Source organism: Contarinia nasturtii, unplaced genomic scaffold, assembly GCF_009176525.2.
Source record: "Contarinia nasturtii isolate CC-2019 unplaced genomic scaffold, AAFC_CNas_1.1 Cnas_scaffold_630, whole genome shotgun sequence".
Taxonomy (NCBI): Eukaryota; Metazoa; Arthropoda; class Insecta; order Diptera; family Cecidomyiidae; genus Contarinia; species Contarinia nasturtii.
The window spans coordinates 3,431,103-3,453,849 of NW_022197981.1; the positions used below are offsets into that span (position 1 = coordinate 3,431,103).

General features: G+C 34.3%; 1 protein-coding gene across 6 annotated transcripts in view; it reads right to left on the bottom strand.

Moving 5' to 3' along the window:
* The window catches only part of LOC116340037 (exostosin-1), a 110,499-nt gene that overhangs the window by 69,732 nt on the left and 18,020 nt on the right, over positions 1-22,747 (bottom strand). The gene's annotated exons all lie outside the window — the stretch shown is intronic.

Genomic DNA, 22,747 nt, shown 5'->3' on the forward strand with positions numbered 1-22,747 from the left:
TTAGCGCGCGAGTGTTTATATGCACAGAGAGGAAAATATTCATATTTATCACCATAACTTTTGAGAAATGTCAAAAAACAACCATGATTATGATATTCCTACTCAATTTTTTCGTTTATTAAATATCAACACTCAATAAAAGAGCCTTCTATACATGCGCGTAGCATGAACATTGACATTTGAATACGAAAAAGTGCTATAACGTTTTACAAAACTGTAGTACTAAAACGTAGCAGATTTCTCTCTGTGTGATATGTTGTGCACAAAGATAGGAAAATATGTGCGTTAAATCTCTATGCCAGTATACTTCAAATGTATTTTATTTTTTAGTTTTTATGGCATATAATAGTTAACTTAGTTTACATATTTGCAGTTGAACTGAGATGATTTTCGTGAGAGAAAGACACAAAAAAAGATGAAACTTTTCTAACGTATAAACGAGATAGAAAGAGAGCATGAGAGATGGATTGGACCGAAATGAGTAAACAGATGCACTTCTTTGCAATGCAGTAAAAGCACGAGAGAAAAAAAAGAGTCAAAAACATATATCCTCAGATAGAGACAAGAGAAACATTAAAATTGTATGAAAGAACTGAACATCATTTCTGGAATATGTAAAATATTATCAAAAATTTCTTTCGTTTTGGTCGAACATTCTTCATTCCGCATATAATATATTTTTTTTTATCTCCCGTTTTTACATTCGTTCATCATCTACGTATGAGAGTGAGAGATAGAGAGAGAGAGAGAGAGAGAGAGAGTGGAGATGAGAAAAGAAACAACATAAAATTGTTTATATACTGGAATATTGTTCAAGTTAAGGTTAGTTATCCTGAATTTTCAGTCGTAGAAATATTGCATATTTTTCCATTCAGTTTCGTTTCCTTTGTCACGAAAAATATTTTGAAAACGAATAAGTACTCGACGAGACACATTGCATAAGCGGACTACCAGCAACATTGCTTGCAGATGATCTATGAACAACAAAAAAATCGCTGAAACAGCAACAAAAGTGGCCGTACAAATAAGAAAATTTCTCCGTTTTTTTTTATTATTTATTTTTGAATTGTTATGCGAATAAAATGTTTAGCTCATTGTATTTCATCTCAATTTTCTGTTGTTCACGCATATGGACTCATAATTTTAACCCGAATGGATATGATAGAAGTTGTTAGATTGCTCTGCATGTGTGTATAAGTGCAATTTACGTTTTTTTTCGATGCGCCGCATTTGTGTGCACGTGTATGTGTCACATTCAACTGTAATTTTCATAAACAGACCATAAAAAAGAGTATTATTTTTTTGTGTCACATGATGTTGAAATCCAATTTCAAAAAAATAAAAATAAAACATAAGCTCGGCTGCAGACCAACTCAACTCAAGTGGATGGGCACAAATATTTGATGGGCACAGAGTGATATTTTTCATTCACATAAATACATGCCAAACAGAAATTAATTTATTTAATTTTTAAGTGGATTCAACTTTGAGCATTAACTCAAACCCATTTACTGATTGAAACAAAACAAAAAAATAAAACCACATTGAAGTGCCCATGAAGAACTCAATTGATATTTTCCGTTTTAAAGAATTTGTTTTCTTTCTTTTTTGTTCATTTGATCTAATATTTGCTTTTGTGTCTCGCTATTTTTGTTAATATTTATATGATTGCAGGTCACATTTCTCCTGTGGCACTGATTGTAACGGTGGTGACGTTGAAGGTGAATGAATCAAAGTTTTCGAAACAAACTCCGTGGAAAAAAATGTTTGAAGCTTTTTTGTTTCATTTGACACATTTGCAATGGTCTATGATAATCCTGTGTGTCATTGGTGTTACGTTACCTAACGATGCTATAAAAACTGCACAGCGTTTCAAATGGCCAATACACGCAACCGAAACAGAAATGCACACACACACACACCACGAACAAAAAAGCGGTACACGACTTCACAAAACAAAAACAAAATTCACAAAGTGTCGTTAAACGATTGTGTCACCATATGACATGAATAAAATGCCAGCGCTTGTGTGTTCATTTTTGTTCTAGCCTTACCGCCACCGACAATAAAAAGTATTTTCAACCAACTGCACCAACATCCAACGCACACACACATATACTTTATGCCAAAGACTCTCCTGCATACGAACTCAGCCCCCTCCCCTCGTCAGCTTCCGCAACCATCCAATGATCGCTAGTGCAAGCGTAAGAGAAATGTTTGGAATTGCAAATTTCTCTCAATTCAAAACTTTGTTTATGTATCGCTTCATTTCACGGTTTATGATTGAGTGCAGTTTGTTTCGGTTTTGGTAGTACAAACTGACGCTTTCTTTCTACTACCCGAAAGCGTGCCGTGGCAACGTAAACGACGAAAGAAAAACGAACACTCATAGAAAGAGTGAGACAGTGTGAGAAAAGGAGAGACGCGTATTATGAAGTTGATAACGATGACAAACAAAAAAAAATGTTGAGACAGCAAACGCGAGAGAATGAATGAAAAAGAAAAACGTAGATAGTTTTGCTATGAAAATGATGAAGTACATCTGAAAAGAAACCGGGAGTAACCAGTTCTTAAAGAGCCAACCGAATCTAACGTGCGCACGTGGAATTTAGTTATTGTAATTTCATGAAAAACAAATAGCAAGAAAAAGTAAATAAATGTTGTTTGCAATAGAGCGAATAGAGCGAAAAAAGCGCACATTCCATATAACCAAAGAAGTATTAGCACCGAAGCAATCACAGATGTATTCATGTAATCGTGTGCGCATAACAAACAGAAATTATCACAAATATTCACCATTTCGTTGCATATCTTCAATAAATGTTTGAATCCTCCAAATGCAAAAGCAAGAGAATAACAATGAGACTGGGGATGAATAACAAAACCACATTATAATAATCTCGGCTATTGTATCAGTCTGTATGTCGTATATCATTTTGAGTAGTCGACTAGTTTTGTTTCATTCGCACTTTTTTCGGTGGTTTTCTTATGCATCGATGGCTATGGCAGTGACAAAGCAAGTGTGCTACTTTGAGTATGACGCGGGGCGGCAAAATAACTATTGTCTGTGCGAATCGTTTGCTCTATATGTTTTTTTCTTCTTCTCCGCAACACATTCGAGTATTGTAGCAAATTTTTTCGATTTAACATAAGCCCTTATCAGCGTGCACATATAAAAAGAAAGGAAAAAAAATTCATACAACGATTTAAGTGCGTCACAGGGATGCAAACACAATTCATTTTGATTCGTTCGTGCCCGTTCTTTTTTATTTCTTTGGCCATCCCATTTTTGGTTGTTTATCCTTTCTCAAAATGTTATCTCTGCAATATCGTCGAGTTTCTTGTAAATTGAAAATTGGCTAAAAAAACTAAAACACATCGCTCTTCGACGAGACATATACATATACACGCCCAAAGAGCGAACGAGAAGAGAGAAAGAGAGAGAGAGAGGCGAGGAGAGTTAAATGGATAGATTTTGTGAAATGAAAATGGGATTCTGTGTTGTGGTTTACCTGTGTTTTGAATTTGTTCGGGCAATGTTTCGTGCAGAATTTATATCATTAACATAAATGCGATTCTAATACCAAAAAGAAAGAAGAAGCACAACGAACGACGAGAAAAAAACGAAAAAAAATGGAAGAAGAAGAAAAAAAATAACAACTCAAACACACCAAGCAACTGCAATTGCATAGTACAACATGTGAGATGTGCATGTTGTGTGTGTAGTACCCAGCAGCAGAATTGCTTTTTCTATGCAATTCTCATATGCTTACTGCATCATTATGAAATTATTTACCTAATTCCCTCCACAATGTTTTTATACGTTCAATTTTTCCGTAGAAATACATCACAAATTTGATTTTTTTTGCAAATGATTCACATCCGAAACAGGTGGAAATACAAAAACAACAACAACAAGTCAATCTCTCTGGGGGTAGATTAATATTTATTTCAACTTGCACTTCACTTTGATCGATCCAAATCAAATATCTGTACGGTATCCACATCTACTTGTGCTCACGAATTATTTCGCAAAAAATTAAACACAAACACTCAGATCAGATACACAGAAACATATCCAATAACTCCAAAGCTAATGGCAATTAAATGCCAGACAGGAGAAAAGCACAAGTGCCCATTTTGATTTCGAAATTTTTCGATGAGACAGTCGAAAGCGATACTTTATATCCGAAATAGCAAAAACAAAATCGGTGCCGTCTTTTTTGTCTCCAAACGAACATTCACCGAATATGTAACACAAAAAAAGCATTGACATACACATTTGATATGTTGTTATTGATGTTAAAGAACAGAAGCTAGTCGGTTCATTGGCATTGGAATCAAAATCAATGTAAACCGACTTCATTTAACTGAAATTTATGAATAATAAATGTTGCAACGAACCGCATCCAATACATATAAAATCTTGTACACATATATCGGTGTATTGTTATGAATAATATGACTTGAATGCTTAAGTGTCTGTTCGTGATTGTGCATTAATTTTATGACGATACCAAAAACCAGTGTCACAATTCGTAAGTATTGACACCCGCGCGTTCACAGCAAATTGTATCACTTTCGCGCGGAAAACCAATTATTAGTCTTGTAACCGATATCCGAAGAAGATGCGAGCAGAGAAAATGCTCTTTAGGGCCGCATTCTTTGATGCCAATGTTTCAAATCTTCTTGTTTATATCACTCACCGAAAGCTCACAATTTTTTTTCTATTTTTTATTGTTGTTGTTGTTTGGAATGAAATCAACATCTATTGAAATGGATTTTATGCAAATATCCACCGATCGTGTGCTACACATTCAATGTAAAATTGACTTTATTTGAAATATTATTATTTCGTTTGGATTGGTTGCATATTCTTTATTTCTCATACAACAATTGCGACAACTGAACAGTGTGCATTCATCCTACGTCCGACCGTTCGTTTCGTCGGCATCATTGTTTTCGTAGAGCGGTGGCATAACATCAATTTTGATGTAGTTCGGCTTGGCTTGTTCGTTCTTGGGCATGGCGTCTTGTTTCTCGTACCTATCTTTATTTCTTTCTCTATTTTTCTGTGCTCGCTTTCTTCTATTACATTCCATAGCCATTTAAAATAACATAAACTGTTGTTATTTTCTACAATGGCGACAACGACGACGATGACAACGATAACGGACTTTGCATTGGCATTGTTGATGTTCTTCTCTTGTTTATAGATATATTTTCTTTCTGTTCATTTTGACTTTGTTTGTGACGGTTTTTCTATAAAATTATTATTTATTTTTGTTCCGACACAAAAAAATGAGAGATTTATTACAATATCCGTGAGTGGTTGCTGTTGTTGTGATTATGTGTGAACGAAAAAATAGTATGTTTATGTATATTGTGTAAAATGGAGTGCGAGCGAGAGCTCTTGAGTGGGCAAAATTGGCGGGAGTACCCACTCCGGCACATCGAAAGAAATCCAAAAGGAGACAAAATGTGAAAAATGTCAATTTGAGTCATCTGCGTTGAAATCGTTATTTGTTTTGCGCGATGCGTTTTTTTTTAAAGCTTTCCAAAATTGAATTTTAAATTTTATGTTAATATATTGAAATGAATATGAATATTTCATTCGATTGACTTTTCGATGGAAGTAAATAACGAGCTTTATATTGCCGATACGAATATAAAATGCACGAGTGTAAATCAAAGCGAGAAAGGGGCTTTTGCGAGGAAAAAACCACAAATGAATAAGAACAAAATAAAAACGAACAAAAGAGTATTTCGGAAGTGGAATAATCAGTTTTTTTGTTCTTCCTCGTTTTTCTGTTTTTTTTTTTTGTGTGCATCATATTGCTGATATCAATGAACTTGAAGCAAAATTCAACAGTATGCGATTCTTGGCGTACCGATTTTGCCACACACTCATTCCACCGGTATCAATTTTTAAAATTGAATAACATGACGTCGTATGGAAAAGCCATAAGAAAATTTTGCAAAGAAGCAGAATGCATTTCATCCGAAAAAAAAACACACACCAAGAAAAGAAATTTTGAAAGAAAATCTATCAATCGGATTGAGTTGAACGAAAAGTATAAATAAAAATCTATCATTCCATGTTATGCGGAAAATTACAGTGGACATTTTTATGTACACAAGCACATCGACCACAAATGTATGACAAGCCAAATACTATTCAACCGAATAGTTGTAATCAAAAGAAAAATGAAGAAAACGAACTGTAGAGATGCACACAATTCCAAAACACATTCACCAAACAACATTTTTATGTAAGCTCATATTCAATGTTCTGATCCAGATTTAGATAGAAGCATAGGATCCCCGGGCTTTGCTGCCATTTCAAAATAACGTGGGCACATTGCAAAAAGCAAAATACGCAAGATGAGTCCATCCAAAAAAGTATTTAATGTACACAAGATTATCTATTTTGATGTTATTGCTGCTGATGTTGCACCGGTGGAAACCCCTTAAACATACTTATATTCTCTCATTTCTCTCTCTGTGTGTGTGTGTTACCAAAACTCTCTGTTCTCTCTCATTTGATGTATATAATCAAATACACATGAATCCCTTATCGTTGTAATGGAAGAAACATTCGCTTACCAATTTGCTTTGTGTCCGTTTTTCGCTTGCAGTGTGCGCACAAAGAGCATCGATTGATCAAGAGTCTGTAGCTTATGTCTCATATTTACTCGAAAAATTGATTTTACTTATTCTTTCTCTCGTTTCCCTTTTTTTCGGTTGGATCACATTTGGAGTGTTGGGGATATCCGTGTTTTTTTTTAAATAATAAAAGCTTACTGTAATTCAAGCTGTTTGAAAATCGTGTTCTTATGTAAAGCTTATCATTTTTTTTCTTCCTGCTTGTTGGGAAATTATGATTCAATCAGTAGAGATGAAATAACCTATGAGTCGGTTTTAATGAAATTTTCTAGCTTAATCAATGGCATTATTCATTGATTATTCTATTAAATTAATTTAATTTTTATCGACGACATCGTCGAAAAGTGGCATCATCGTTTCTCGCTACCGAAAGTGCGATTTTCAACAAACAGAACATACGCTCCGAAGAGCGTGATTATATTTTTTCCAATCAAAAAGATAAAAAGAATCTTTTTTCTGCTTTCTCGTTAAAATGGATGCCATCAAATGACAAATATTTTTTAAAAATCAGTTAAAAAAAATTTATAAGACCATAGATGAAATTGTATTGATTATACTAATAAGGTGTAAATGGTAATTTGGCATTGAATTCCCGTGAACGCCAAGTGTTGGAAACTAAGCTCTTTTTCTGCTGGTACTCGCGCAGAGCGGCGCAAAGTAAACACACTTACGATATTGGAAGAGGAGTAAATGCGCTCCAAATAAAATTCAATTGTTTTTTTAAATGAACGACTAAAGACCAAAAATTGCTTCTCTCATCCACTTTTATTCAGAAGCAAAAGAGAATTGGGAATCGACAACGAATCGGTGTGTGTGCGTCATGAAAACGAGAGCCAAAGTGAAAAGCAACAATAACAACAACAACAACAAAATTGGTTTAAGTGATTCAAGTTTTTTGGAGACTTGAAATTGCATATAAAAGATTCAATTGAAGCAAAACGGAGAACAAAGTAAGCAATAAGATGACAATAAAAGGGAAATTAAATGATAAAGGGAGAAGAGACGCAACCGAATCGAACGAAATGTTCTATATTCAATGTCTGTGATCTGAAGTAAGATATCTTTTAGTCTAACACTCAAAATCGAGCAGCAACGCAATAATGTATATCATGATACACACAGCTCATATTATTCACTACCAAATATCATCCCATTTACCACTCTGTAGTAAAGGTAGTGAAAAACAATTGGCGCATCTGTTTGAAGTTCTGATTAAGTTAAAGCAATAAAAAAGAAGAAGAAGAAATACCGAAGTGTGGCAGTGCGATAACTTTCACATAGAATGAGGTAAATGTGTGCACAAAGAGCTAGTGAATACTTGATCGAAGCATATTTCAGGCGCAATTTCCAAAGACTTTAAAGCTCTTGTGCTATGAAATACGCTCTTGAAATCTCTTTCTTTGAAAACATCTCTTTTTTTCATCGAATTTTTTTTTCAGCGATTCACTCGAGAGACACAGACCGCCAGACTAACAGATACAGAAAGCAAATGAGAAATAGAATAAAAAAAAACCAAAATAATTCCCAATGAAATTCATGATGAAACGTAACGACAGCCATCATTTGAGATCGAATGAAATTGAAAGTATATGAATAGGATTTATCTAATGCTCAATATGTAATAGCTTTCACTCTGTGTGATTGATCGAAAGATTGTCTCTAGCGTGAAAAATGCATGAGATAAAATTGAATATATATATACACACACACGCGCGCGCAAAAAAATCGAGAAAGATAAAATTGCTTCCATCGAACAAATCTATAGAAGAAGATAGCTATGTAGCTTAGTACTACTGCTATTACAACTAGTAGCAGTCGGTAGCAGTGAACGAAAATGAAATGCATTTTGCAGGCTATTTACACTTGAAAAAAGGGGCTTTCATGACAGTTGTAGTCCGGTTTTGCAGTTTGCAATGGTATTTATATCATTCGAAAGGTGAACAAAATTGTGTTTGGTTGCTGCTCAAAGTAGTGTCGTGTTGCAACGATAAAATTTCGAATTAAAATTTTCATAAGCTTTCAAATAGCACTTACGTTCGCACAATCGAAATTTTATACAGTGCGGCAAAGAGGCTGGCTGAAGTGCCACAGTACCAACACCAACAACAACAATGGCCACCAACAGAATCAGAAATACAATGTGTGTCGTTCTTATTCACAGTCATCCGCATTTCAAATCATTTTTTCTCTTTAATTCCTTAGATTTATGCAACAATACACGTATTAAATACATTTTGTCGGTGAACGAGTGAAAGGAAAATGGGGAATGGGTGTCAAAACTGAATTTCAATTGAAACACCAGCAATTCAACCCACTTGGCCGGTAAACTAGTAGCATCTCTTTCATGCCGCAAGGCACTATGTATATTTAAAATTACGATTGGAACACAATTCTATGTTCGGTAGTACCAAACACCACATGTGATTGTGAGAGTAAATGTGAATGAATGTCCTCTTTCGCACATAACAACAGTTCCTTCCTGCTCCCCTAAATCAATGCACTTTAAAATTAGATTCAACGGCGTGTGCGTGTGTACGTACCTAAAGATTGTGAATGTGTACATTTGCAGTTGAAAGAAAAATCATGAATTTATATAGCTGCAGAGTTTTTTCGGCTGCAATTTTCATTCCAAGCATTGTGTGTGAGAGAGAGATGTATTTGAAGAATATTTTATATTATATATTTCCTTTAATTTGAAAAGATTGCGCGGTCGCAAGTTTTTTGTTCTTATTATTACCAACAAACAACCAAAGAGATGTTTATTGCCAATTTTAGACTTATTTTTTTTATTATTATTTTCAGTCCGTGGTTCGCAAAAAACGCTATCAAGGATAGTTTGCACATTTCCCACCATTATTCCTCTGGTGGTTTGTCTGAAATCTTTTCTTTTAGTGAAATTCAGTGGTCGAATGAAAAGAAAAGCGAACAAAAAAAAATTTAATGAATTCGCGAACAAAAATATGATGACACACTGGCAACTGTAATCATAAAATGAAGTGTGGCATAGTGCACTTGTGTGTGTATTATATTTGCAAACAATTTCAGCGACTTGCTCTCTCAATTTTTAGTCGTTTTCTCTCTCGAAATGTTGCTTTGACACTCGTGAATTATATAGCGAAAAATATGACACCAAACTCTTCTGTTTATTCTTTCTTTTGAAAATGGCCGACAAAGTAGAATAAAGTGCTTTAATGCTAGAGAAGATAGGAACGCACATATAGAAATAGAGGAAGCGAGACAATTTCGGGGGGCATTATTCATTTGCTTACTTTCCCGATCAGCGCGCACAGAAGCGACGACATACACACACACATCGAGACAATTTAGCCAGAATGTAATGCATGCCAAATCGTATGCTCCTAGTCAATTTAAGAAGACACTTTAAGGATGCCAAACTTTTTAAATTTTCCGCCCATTTAACAACACAAGACAATCTTTTTTTTTGTTTGGTCGTTGAGTTTCGGTCGAGTTTAAGGGGCGATACTTTTAATTTTGTTTTATGCAAAGAAATTGAGAACTCAATATATGTAGTATTGGTGCGTAGGTTTTTTATTTCACGTTTGGTCTATGTGCCTGTAAATCGTTTTTGACCGAGAAAAAAAAACGACTGAAGCCCAATAAAAAATGTACCGAAAAAAATTAAATTAGATGCTAAGCAAATGACGAATAAATGAACAAAAAAATTACAAAAAGGAGATTCGTCACAAATAAAAAAAATATGTGAAAATGTATCAGCAGTAAAAGTTCCGTTCACTTTTGTAATATTGCACTCTCTCATTTCTCATGTTGACTGCAGTTTAGGCAGAGCCTCTAAGAATGTTGCTTCTCTTGCAGTCCTTTAAACTACAATTCTAGCCTGTGTTCATTTAGACAAATGATTTTTTTTCTTTTGTGCTCTTTCTTTCCCCATATCTCTTTGTATCTCCCGGTCGGATTTTATACGAGTTTGTCTGTGTCACAGTGTGAAATAATTTCAGTTAACATTGTATGCGTCCAAAAGACCATTCATATCATCCGATAAATTATATACCCTACACATGCCGAACTGCATGAAATGGCCACGAGGAAAATACACACAAAAAATACCTACACACAGCATTGTTACTTTTCACGCAAATGAATTCAGCGAGTTGAAAATTTTCACTGAATAATTATAGTAATCTGTGCATTATCAAATTGTCGTATTTTTTATGTGGGAGCGTCATCGTGCCGTGCCGCATTTATTGGGCGAAAATTAATGCGCCACGACCATTTTTTCCATGCATTTTTTTTTGTCATTTCATAAAGTGAAAAAAAGCTGTCTGCATACCATTCATTCGGATGGATAATGCACTTACAATGAAAAGATTTACCGTATTTTGGCCATTAAATCCAGTCTGCAAAAAATTCTAACTTCATAAAAAATGCATTCTGGCCGCTTGCGACTTTTTTTTGAATGGAAAATAGCCTATTTGTGGATAATCATTTTTATGGTCAAAAGGGGAAAAATACTTCTTAATAAATATATAAATCATGACAACAAATAATGAATCTAAAAATTCAAATTTCTTTGAATTCATATTTTGTTGAGGAAAAAATGAATTGCATTTCAGTTGTAGCAAATTCAGTAAAGTACATCTTTGAAAGTTCCTTCAAATCTCTTTATGGAATGATTGTTTGATTGGAATAATAATCGTTAAAATAAATTTGAAATTAAAATGAATTGGAAACATCTAAAAATATTTCTGCAAATTTAAAGTCATTCATGGTATGTGAACGTCATTTTAACTTTAACTGGAAATTGGCTATGTGTACAGTACTTGTGATGTCTTTCTTTCAGTGGCGATACTGCTGCAATTCTAATCAATTTTTAATTATTGCATTGAATGAAATTCCAATTATTGTGGGGCCGTGCTTCTGCATATGAATGTCATTTGAAATTTAATCTGACGATCGTCATAATGAATATTGTATAAAAAAAGTTGCATTTTTTGTGTTTGAGTTTGAAAGCAAATTCCGTATATACGAATGAACATATTGAAAATTAAGCAGACATCGAGTCGTCATTTCAATTTTGTTCTTGAATGAAGAACAAAAAACTCGCATAAAAGATTTCAACGCAACAACGGTTCATGGAATTTTTATTCAGCGGTTCTGATAAAGCGGTTTCTTTAGTGACATATTTTTTTTTCTGTACGGAAGTAAAAAAAGCATAATCACAAGCTTTCAATAATGCCATTTATGACGATAACGAGACTTTTATCTCATACTCGAATATGAGACGAGAGAGGAAAACAACGTACATACATCCAACAAATGTATGATGTATACATGAAATAAATCAAGACTGCCTCAGAAAACCTCAGCCAACAATAACAGAAAAAAAATATGTATATAATCTGGCATACGAACGATTATCGTAACTAACGTATGCAATGTAATAAAAAAATGGCATTGCGCGCACGCATAACATATAAGTATTACCATACATAAAATTCCATGAGTGATTCCTTTCGGGCATTTATTCATTTGCGTATCGTTTACACGATTTGAAATTGACAACGTCTTATATGTGTTTCGCATTTGTTATGCGAATACGTTATCAGAGAGCCGAGACTGAGGTGGATGAGTTTGCAAGATGTATTTTATGGAGCCAAATTCTTATTACGTTTTCATTCCTCATTCCAATTTGAAATCTCTTCCTCTCTTTTTCTCCTTATTTATTCCTCCGTCACTCTCTTGTCTTCTCGCTTTTTTTCCACAGATTTCTCATTCAGAAAAATGAAAATGATTCAATGTTACGACGAAAAAACCATATTACATTCGAGTAAACGGAATTGTTTTCAAAGATTATGCACATTCCGTTTGGCGGGCGCGCCGAAATCTCGCTCGAAAAAACATAAAAGCATACTTCTTTGTAGTAAAACGCATGAAGAGAAATGGAGAGAGAGAGAGAGAGAGAGAGAGAAAGAGAGAAGGAGAAAGAGAACACTGAAAGAAGTTGAAAAGAGAACCAGGAAAAAAAAGAAATAAAAATTATGGATTATTTTTCCTGAGGCGGTATAGCAGCTATTGTGATTACGAGTCATGAGTGTTGTTCAAAAGAGGAGATGCTTTGCTCTGTTCGCGTTTCTCTTCTTTTTCTCGTTAAACGAGACGAAAGAAAGCGAAGAGAGTGAGACAAAGTGGGAACCAGAAAGAGAATCGACTGTCGACACTTCGATCTTGATAATGATGAACGAGCCAATGAAATGTATCACATCGCAAACACAAACAATCCAGCGCACACGCATACGTAGTCGTAAAAAATTATGCACTAAGATTTCTAAGATTTCCAGCTTCATCGGCATAAATGTGTCGTATGTATGTGTGTTTGGGCAGTGAATATATGAGTAGTTAGGTGTTAGGATATATTTTGCACATTTGTCGAAGTTGGTGAAAGAGCTTCACCACCATAAATGCCTTGCTCATTCTCGAAAAAGCACAACAAATATATCAACACAAATATCTTTTCACCAGATGTGATGGCCTCTTGTTGTGCATACACACACCGGTAACATTTCGTCCAGTGAGTTATCCGCAAAATAAGTGAGTTTAGCCAAATGTACGATGCATGATACAAAACGGTTATGAATACGAAAATTTATTACAAGTTGACGATGAGAGAGTACAATAAATTAGCCGTAGATAAAGAAAGTTATGTCTGTTTTGAGTTTGAGCGATGTGAAATGTCCCTTTCTTTCCTTATCTCTCTCTCTCTCTCTCTCTCTCTCTCTTACTCCTCTTATCTATATCTCTGTTCCTCTATGCATTATGTGAGAACAATGAAAGGAGCCGTATAGTATTATTCGTCATATTCTGCATTTTCATACAAAACATTGCTTGTTTTCATGCTGAGTGTCTGTGCGCAATGTGATGTCTGCCCGCTTTCCATCTCAAGCGATCAATGAAATATCACTAAAACATAGTTGCAACACCATATATGAACATTCGTTTAGCATCAGATCCACTTTTCTTTCCTGCTTTAAATTTCTTTCACTCGTGTGCTTTATTCCTTCCGCTCTTTTTCATATTATTTGAAGCTGTTATATTGTTATTGTGTGCATTCACTTTTATTTACGTTGCTTAAGGTTGACGCATTTTGTTACTTTGCTTAATGTGAACTTGGTGATGGTCGTCGTCTTTTATGTCTATTTTTTGTGCCTTTGGCAATACCAAAATAAACGTTTCAAAATCCTATACACAAAGAAGCTCAAGTTCATCACTGTTGTTGATGCTTGTTGGTGGTGCGTTTAGTTTTCATTCATCCAATTGAATACAAAATGGGAATGGTGTATTTGCTTGATGCGAACATTGGTTATAACATTGTAAATATGATTGTTGTCACCATTACTTTACTATGTTTAACACAAGAATCGAGATGAGAAAATTCACTTTTTTAAGTGTAATGTCTTCTATCCAATCATTCTTTTTTTTTCATTTGATATCAGACTTGAAGTCTCTTATAGTATAGCGACATTTTGAAAAAATTCCATTGTGGTTAGCTCGATGTTTTTAGTGTTTGTTTTTCTTTATGCTCAACATTTCACTCTCAATGATATCAAGAAAACGAAAACAAGCATGCACACACACTCACATAATTCGCACTTATTCAGTAAAAATCCTTTTCTTCTCAAACGAACTGTTACAACCTTTAAATTGAGAATGGAATGCATGCACATATACAAAACCATTCACCGACACCAAAATTCTTCCGTGTGAAGAACGCTAAAGACTTGCAATCATTTTTGGTAATATGGACAATAAAAACACAGTGACAGAATAAAAACGAAGACCTCATCAAAGAAATATTCTTTCTTTAAATGCAAACATTTTTCATGTGTCATTTTTTCTTTGTCTATGATGTCCTTTCATTTTCCTTCCAACGCTGCCACTGTGTATGCTGTGACGTGAATCAATTCCGTGTTTTTTTGTTGTTGTAGAGAGATTAAGCGAAATATTTAACTTTTTGACAAGCTGAATTATACCGAATTTATATGGACTTTTCATCGGTTTCGTAAAGAAATCATTTTGAATGAGGGTTGAGAGAGCGAGAGAAATTACTAGCCAAAGTGTTAACAGCCAATGACTGTCAGTCATTATATTTTATTTGTTTAATTTAACTCTCTTTTAATCTTCTCATCCTGGTCACTGCACATTATTCCATCGGTTTGTATGCGTCTATGTTTACTGTTATTCATTGTACATCGTATCGGCATGCCATAAAAATCGTTTCTCAACTCCATTGATCTCATAACACTAGTGAACATTTTTTTTTTTCAATAGCATCATGAAAGAGAGCAAAATACAGCAGCTCAACAGAGTAAAGTTCATTATTGAGCTTGTGGTTTATTGTTTTCATACCCTCATATCATGATATTCACTGCCTTCAGCTTATGCCACGCACTCGTTCTCTACACACACACACACACACACAAAAAAAGGCTAACGATAATATTCGCGATTTTTTTTGCTCGTATCCAACGACTTTATACGTAATCTCGAATTGGAGCGTGCTCCAATAGTGGGATTTTGTTGATTTTTTACATCGAAAATTGTGTGTAATATGGACAATAATGTGTGAATGTATTGAATATTGAACCAACGCGATTAAAATTAAGCTATTTGGTTGTGCGGTAGCACCAAACCAAATTCTCTTTCTCTTTCAATGCACAGCATCTCTTTAAGAATCGGTTTTTATGTCATGCCATAAGTGGTCATCATTTTAGCTTTCATTCGTCGTTCATGCCAGAAATAACAACTACAAAATTCAACTCGCTTTTTTATATCACCTCTTCCTTATTGCCTCCATCTCATTCTCGCATAGTTTTTTCAGACACAAACAATTTTTCATTCACATTCCAATGGAAGCAAACAATGGTATACATATTTGACATCAAATAGTTCTTTCAATCGTTTTTCTTCTTCTTGTGTGTGAGTTCGCTGTTGCATTGCACTACCGCAAATTGTAACGAATTTATGCTTGACTTTTTCTGCTAGCATTTAAGATCATGCCAACGAATCTATTAAATTAACTGAAATTTGTTGTTCTCAACAAGAAAACAACATTATATTCTATAGTAGAAAAATGCGAGCAACTGATGCTGTGTCTGTAAAGTTTGTGCATATAATACTGATTTTTATAGATGATATATACATGAGAAAAAAAAACGCACGGAAACGTATACTATTAATGTTAATTATGTAAACATAAATTGTGCATGCGTATTTGAGTAAGCATTTTTTATGAAAACTAAAAAAAAAACTATCAAAATACAAACACCGGAAATTTAAACTTTTTTCTGTATCGTCGTCGAACTCCCTTGATATATTTGCTTTCGGATACTTTTTTGGATATTTAATGTTTTTGTAGCGTGAACAACAAGAGATAGCCTTAATGACGGAGTCAATTCTTCCGCAAGCCGCGATACAAAGCGAAATAATTTTTTGGCCGTAAACAATGTGGTTTGACTTGAATTTCAGTTGCTTTATTAATTCAAAATTCTTCGGTCCAACCGAAATAACAACAGCATTCATCATCAGATGAAAATGGTTTTGTGGCAAATAGACTGAAAATTCTTCATCAATTCTTTACCAAAACAATGCATCAAAATGAGGTTCGCTTATGATGAGTTTATTAACTCTAAATTTTCGTGTGTTTTGTTAGAAATGAAAAGAAACTTCTCTGAAGCAGAGAAGAAAAAGAACAGTCAGCGAATTAACCAACCGTGGCACGGTCTGCGCGCGTGTGTGTGTATGTGTTTCGGATAATGTCATGCAATGAACGTAATCAAGGTGCAAATGTAGCTGGGTTTTTCGTACTTGCATAGCTCAAACACACTTTCAGTGCACTTGAATATGATATGAAATGTGGATACGGCGAAGAACGTTACATACAACTACCTATCATCGCGTCCACAAATCACGGCAAAATTTATTGGATATTCATCATTTTATGGTAATTTTTCCATTTAGATCATTTATATGCTAATTATTATAAAGTTTTTCCACATATGCGTGCACTATGTAGTGGGGAAAACGTGTGTTTCTCGCACAAGAGTGAAGGAGATAGATGCAAATTTTCTTTTCGGTGTAAATTTTGGAGCGAAGAGACAACGAGAAAATTACGGAATACGGACAGGGACAACGTGATCATGCGAAAAACATTTTGAATGGTTGTAAAAGTTCAGTTTCATCAATAACAATAGCTGTAATCATGATAATACTAACTGGTATTATTGGTATTTACGCGCTCAATTCTCGGCTAAAAGCAATTATTATTTAGTGCATTCAGTTCATAAACAATGATTGAAAATTATAAATACCGTTTAATCAACGAAATTTTGTGTGAACGCATTGGTTCATATGACGGCAACATCAGTCAAACGTTTAATAGAAAGGAAATGGCATGCATTTGATTGCGAACGTGGTGTTGAGGCACGAGATCCGTATCCACCAAATCTATTTGAATAACTAAATGTCCTGATGATGCATGAACGGAAATGAAATGTATTGACATTCATTTTACTTCTTGATTGAAATGCAATTCCATCGAAATACGTTTTTTTTTTTTTTGTGTGGCCCGTTTCTCTTTTCTTATGTTTTCTTTTTCTCTCATACACCCAAATGCTTGCTGTTGAAAATGTTTGATTTCTGACAAAAGTTCTGCACAAATGCAATCTTTTTCAAAGATAGAATACAAAACAAAAATATTGACACATACACAAACTATATAGTTATTTGTGAAAACTTCACAAACATTTTGTCGCTTCGATTTTACGTATTTTCTCCGCCGAACATTTTATGTATTTGGTGTTATATTAACGATAGAGTTTGTGTATTGTGTTAATGTTACACTTTCACCCGACGCTTGACACTTCCAGATAAAGTGCGACGTGCTCGAATTTGAACTCTTTTTCTTATATATTGAGTTTGTTTTTTTTGGTTTGTGTATTGTTTGAGTCCTTTCGCTTGATTGCAATGTTCAATCATAAGATTCTAATAATGTACTTTACCTGTTGAGTTTCTACAAACATACGTACACCGACTGCATGTTTTGTATGGTACAGACCTCGAAGGTAACCACAAGACTGTTGTTATACGGCAACATTTCAATCTCTGTCTCGCTTCCGCGCGTGCATTTTATGACTCATACTGTGCGATTCGATGGTGTGCCATGTGGAGTGAACAACGATAAAATAAAATCATCGTTATGTCGAAGAACGAGCAACTAACGGCGAAGATTTTTTTTTTCTCGAAGCTACTGAGAAAGAGAGAGGAAGAGATAAAGTTGAAAAAAAAAAACGAATTCGAAGACACTGGAGAATGTCTTGTTCATCAGCATGAAGAAGTATATGCGGGCATTTTTCATGTCGCAACTCTAAAGAAATCATTAGCTTATTTGCATTGCTAAAATATATATCTCGATAAAATGCAAATGGATTTTGGACTTTTTGACGAATATTGGCTTCAACGGTATTCTGCCGATAGCTAATAATGATGATGAAATCCATTGCTCATGTTAGATACACTAATGAACGACATTTCAATATTCTTGTTGATTTATCTTCGCTATCGTTAGTTCTCTTCCACACCGAATCAATCGACACACATCGGTTCGTCTTTTTTTCACATACCTACATAGAAGAACATTTCTTTTTCATCCGACATTTTAGAATATCCAAACGTAATAATCGATTACGTGCCAATGTGCAAGACAGCTGCATCCAAAAATCTCCGCCAAATTATCTAACTCATTGAAGAAGATTATCAGGTCGATAATTGTTCGAGCAAAATTCCATAAATTTGCGGTAATAAACACACGCTGGGCATGCTTTCCATCTCTTTCAATATGAAAACGATGTGGAAATGCTTGCTTTCACAATGAAATTGAGCTTTTTTCCAGCCATTCGAAAAAGCAACAATTTAAAATGCTGGTATATGTAAGAGCATATTATTGTGAGAAATTTCATCGATTCTCAATTGAAATTGGAGATTTACACGAATCGACGAGCACATCACATATCGATATTTCAAGGCGCATATGTGTATACACAAACATCAAACACTGAATGTAATGATGCGCAACACAAAAGCTTTTGTTGTATCGTGCATTGTTTGCATTCGATCGATCGGCCGGCGTTTATTTTTCTTCATATCGATGCAAAAGTATGTTTTCTCTTGACCATACATTGTAAGTATCCGCATCAAAACACGGGACATCACACAATTTATTATTGTTTTTAATTAATTACATATATTTTTTAGATTGACACTTCGCTTATAACAAAAGAAACCGAATGCTCTATTCTATTTTCATTCTAAAGTGGTTTCTTTTTTTCCTGTGTATCGGTTCAACAAAAGTGGAAGGGCTCACAGAATGTCTTTTGGGTCAAAGATCAGAAGTGGTCGATTCCATTCTTTAAATACAAAAGACTCAAACGTTGAACGGATTTTCATTACAAAATGAACTGGCTTTTAGTGTCAAACGAATTGGGAACGTTCTTTTTGTCAGTTATTGAAGAGAAATGTTGACATCCGACTTTTCATCTCTTAGCTTTTGTGGATTTTTCATTTTACGCTAGCGCCAGTCACTGGAATCCAGATGCAGCATTAACAAAACGTATGATACATTTTGCTAGGGTAAATAATCTAGTTGCGAATGGACAAAGTCTATTAACATTGGTTACCTCAATAAAAAGGCATAATAATTCACATAATTCGCAACGTTTTGATCGAGATCCGATCTCCTAGACGTTTTTTTTATCTCACTACCTTAGCATGGCCGAATTGAAGGGAGTTAAATTCAAAATTTTCTGAAAAACATAGCAGCTCAAAAACTTTCTTCAGAAATGTCTTCATTTTGAATTTCCAAAGTAGTTTCTTCGAACCTCTTTTGATTCATATGTTCGGCATGTAATCAAAAAGGTCTCATTTTTTATTGTAAAAATTTACTTCGTTGTAACAGAATAGTAATATCGGTCAAGGAAAAATGATAAGATCCAGTTTGATCGAAAACTTGTTTCCATTACGAAATATTGCTAGATCTTATTTTAACATAAAAATGCATTCTGCACCGAGAATAGGTGCATAATATACCAATTATTGTGCTTGCAAAACGTGCTCAAATTTTCAAAAATTTCAATCAGGTGATTTCGCATTTTTATTGAAGATTGAGCTTAAAAATATGCAGTACAATTCACAGGCACACCTACACCATCTAAAATAGAGTTACACTCTCAATCAAGCGTCAACAACAAAAAAATAGAACAATGGATAAAAAATCAATTTTATTCATTGTGAGAATTCGACATTCGTCGTCTCTAAAAAATAGAGGTAATTTTTTTTTTTTTTTTTTTTTTTTTTTCAAATAACAGTGGGATGAATTAAGCGAAAATTCTATAGCGTAAACTGACGAATTAGCTCATTAAAATCGTGCACATTTTGCACATTTTTTCTGTTATTGAGTGTGACAAATTTTTTATTTTGTTTTCGTTTTCTCTCTACCACGTTCGCTCTCCCCTTTGGAAACTATGCGATGCTGTGTTGGTTAGGGTTAGCTTCGATAAATGATTTGTCTACATGTCGAAAATTTAATGGTTCTAAATTTTTTGTAACTCTTCGTCTATTTTCTCCGAACATTTTTGTTGCTATTGTTACAGGGATGCTGTAATAAACTCACTTTGAAACATGTCACAAAATAGATTGATTAATTAGATTCGGAGACAGTGGATCGAATGTTCGTCAGAGGAAAAAAAAATATTTCTCACCAACATATTTGAGTGATAGTTTACACAAGCATAGTTAGAAATTAAAAAAAAAAGTCAACCAAACCAAAAAAAAACCCTCGTTACATCAAACGATGACGACAACAGCGACAACAACAATCAGAGAAGAAGAGAAAAACATTTTTTTTACATTTAGATAGACGAACATATTTTCAGCGATGAACGATTGAACAGTGGTGCACGAACAGCCAAACGAACAGCAATCGAAGAGAGTAAATAAAATTCGATGGCCGCCCTTATATGTGTCACATCAGGCGAATGCACCACAATAAAAAAAAAAACGCGCGTGCAAAAGAGGAAAATGGTAAGCGAACAACATTGGCCACAAAGTTCGTCGTTTACATTCATTGGTATGCCATTGGCAAAGCACATTTGGGGTTTTTTCATCATCGATTTAATGCCAGAGCATTGATCAAAATGATAACAATAAACATTGGAAACGGAGCAAAATAGCCGAACTTTACATACGACAAATGTTGAAGGCCCCGTTTTTCTGCTGACTCATGCAATTGAAATAGTCTCGCAGGCCCTTTTATGCCTAAATATGTTATTATATATAGTATTTCGATGTATATATATATATATATTTCGAATTTATTTTTTGAACTCTCACTTCTTCACGATTTTAAATGGTATATCATTTTATCCAACCAAAAAACTAGTGATATTATTTTGATTGAGCTTCACGGCTAGAGGAAGAAAGAGAGCGGCAACCAATATGTGCAAGCACGCAATTGTCAAATATTCGTGATGAATTATTTAGAGAATTTCTCGTTGCGCTAGAAAACATCATGCATCATGTAACATGATTCATGTTTATTTATTAAACTTATGCGCTTATTCGCTGTAAAACCGCACGATTTTGCTTTTGCAATGGCCAATATATTTTTGGTTTTCGATTTAATATTTTCTCTATCTCTCCATTTCTTTTTCTGTTTTCATTGAGTTGCGCCCATAAAGATGATCTCCTGCTTTGAAATACTGGGCGAATTTATAGAAAACACGTGTACTAGCTGCTGTTGACGGCCGTATATGTGTATGTGTGTGCTGTGCAAGCAAAAGCGTGAAAAAAATAGACCAGCATACAAACATTCGTCACGTTTGACCATTTTTCACCTGCATCTCTATATGAATATGAATCGTTCATGTTCGTATTTTTCATTCACTTGCCAAATAAATTTCACATGATTGCAAATGAAATGTATCACGTAGATTTTTGTCAAATGGCCATCATTGAAATAGAAAAAGAAATCAGAAACAATTAGAAGGCATGTGTGAAGAAATGATTATTAGCGAACTGTTTATGGCATTCGGAATAATTATGAATTGAAATGTATGCTGGACAGTTGGAATGACATTTTGATTCCATCTTGGCCACAATACATCATCATAACAACACAGCAACAACGAAATATCTGATTAAAAGTTATCAATAAATGAAACGCAATCAACAGTTCATTGTTTATAATTTCCATATACTTTGTATTCAGTATTCAACGGCGAAATGTTTTACTATTGAAATTGTGTGACATTAAAATGCAGACGAACTTTCAATGAATTTGACGAGGTAGAAATATGCGAGGTGTGCACTCAGTGACAACGCCAAAAATGGCAATAGTGTAGAGGCACAGATGAAAAATCACGATTCGTGCACCAATAACTTCAAATGCAGCAGCGTTACACGTTTAGAATTGCAAATTTTCACATTTATTTGGTAAAAAAAACCAACCTAAAAAAACTGGATAGTTTAATGCTGTGAGTTGACTGCAATTGGTAGGGATAGATAGAATTTATTCGATTTCAATGAAAAGATATAAAAAAAATTAGCGGCATACACGGAAGGGAAAATTGGTTAAAACTACACCCATTTTTATATTTAATGGTATTCGACCATGGGGTCAATCACGAAATTCTAGTGCGTCTAGTTTTTGATAAAATTTCACTAGAAAACTAGAAAATTCTAGTGCGTGATGTTGTCTCTCAGTAGTTTTTCATATAAATTATATGGCCTTCGGTGTGAAGTTGGCTTCGTTTGTGACGTCATTCTTCGCACTAGATTTACTAGTTTTTCTAGTATTCACTAGCGTGATTCGCCCCATGTATTCGACTTTTTTTTAAGAACTTCAGATATCATTTAATGATGGTTCGTTTCAAATTCCTGATTTTTTGTTTCAATTTTCGCATTGCATGTAAATTAAATTTTCATTTTGTGAATTTTATTTTCTTGTTTTGGTCATTTTCGGTTATTTTTTGCATCGATCCAAAATTAGGCCAAC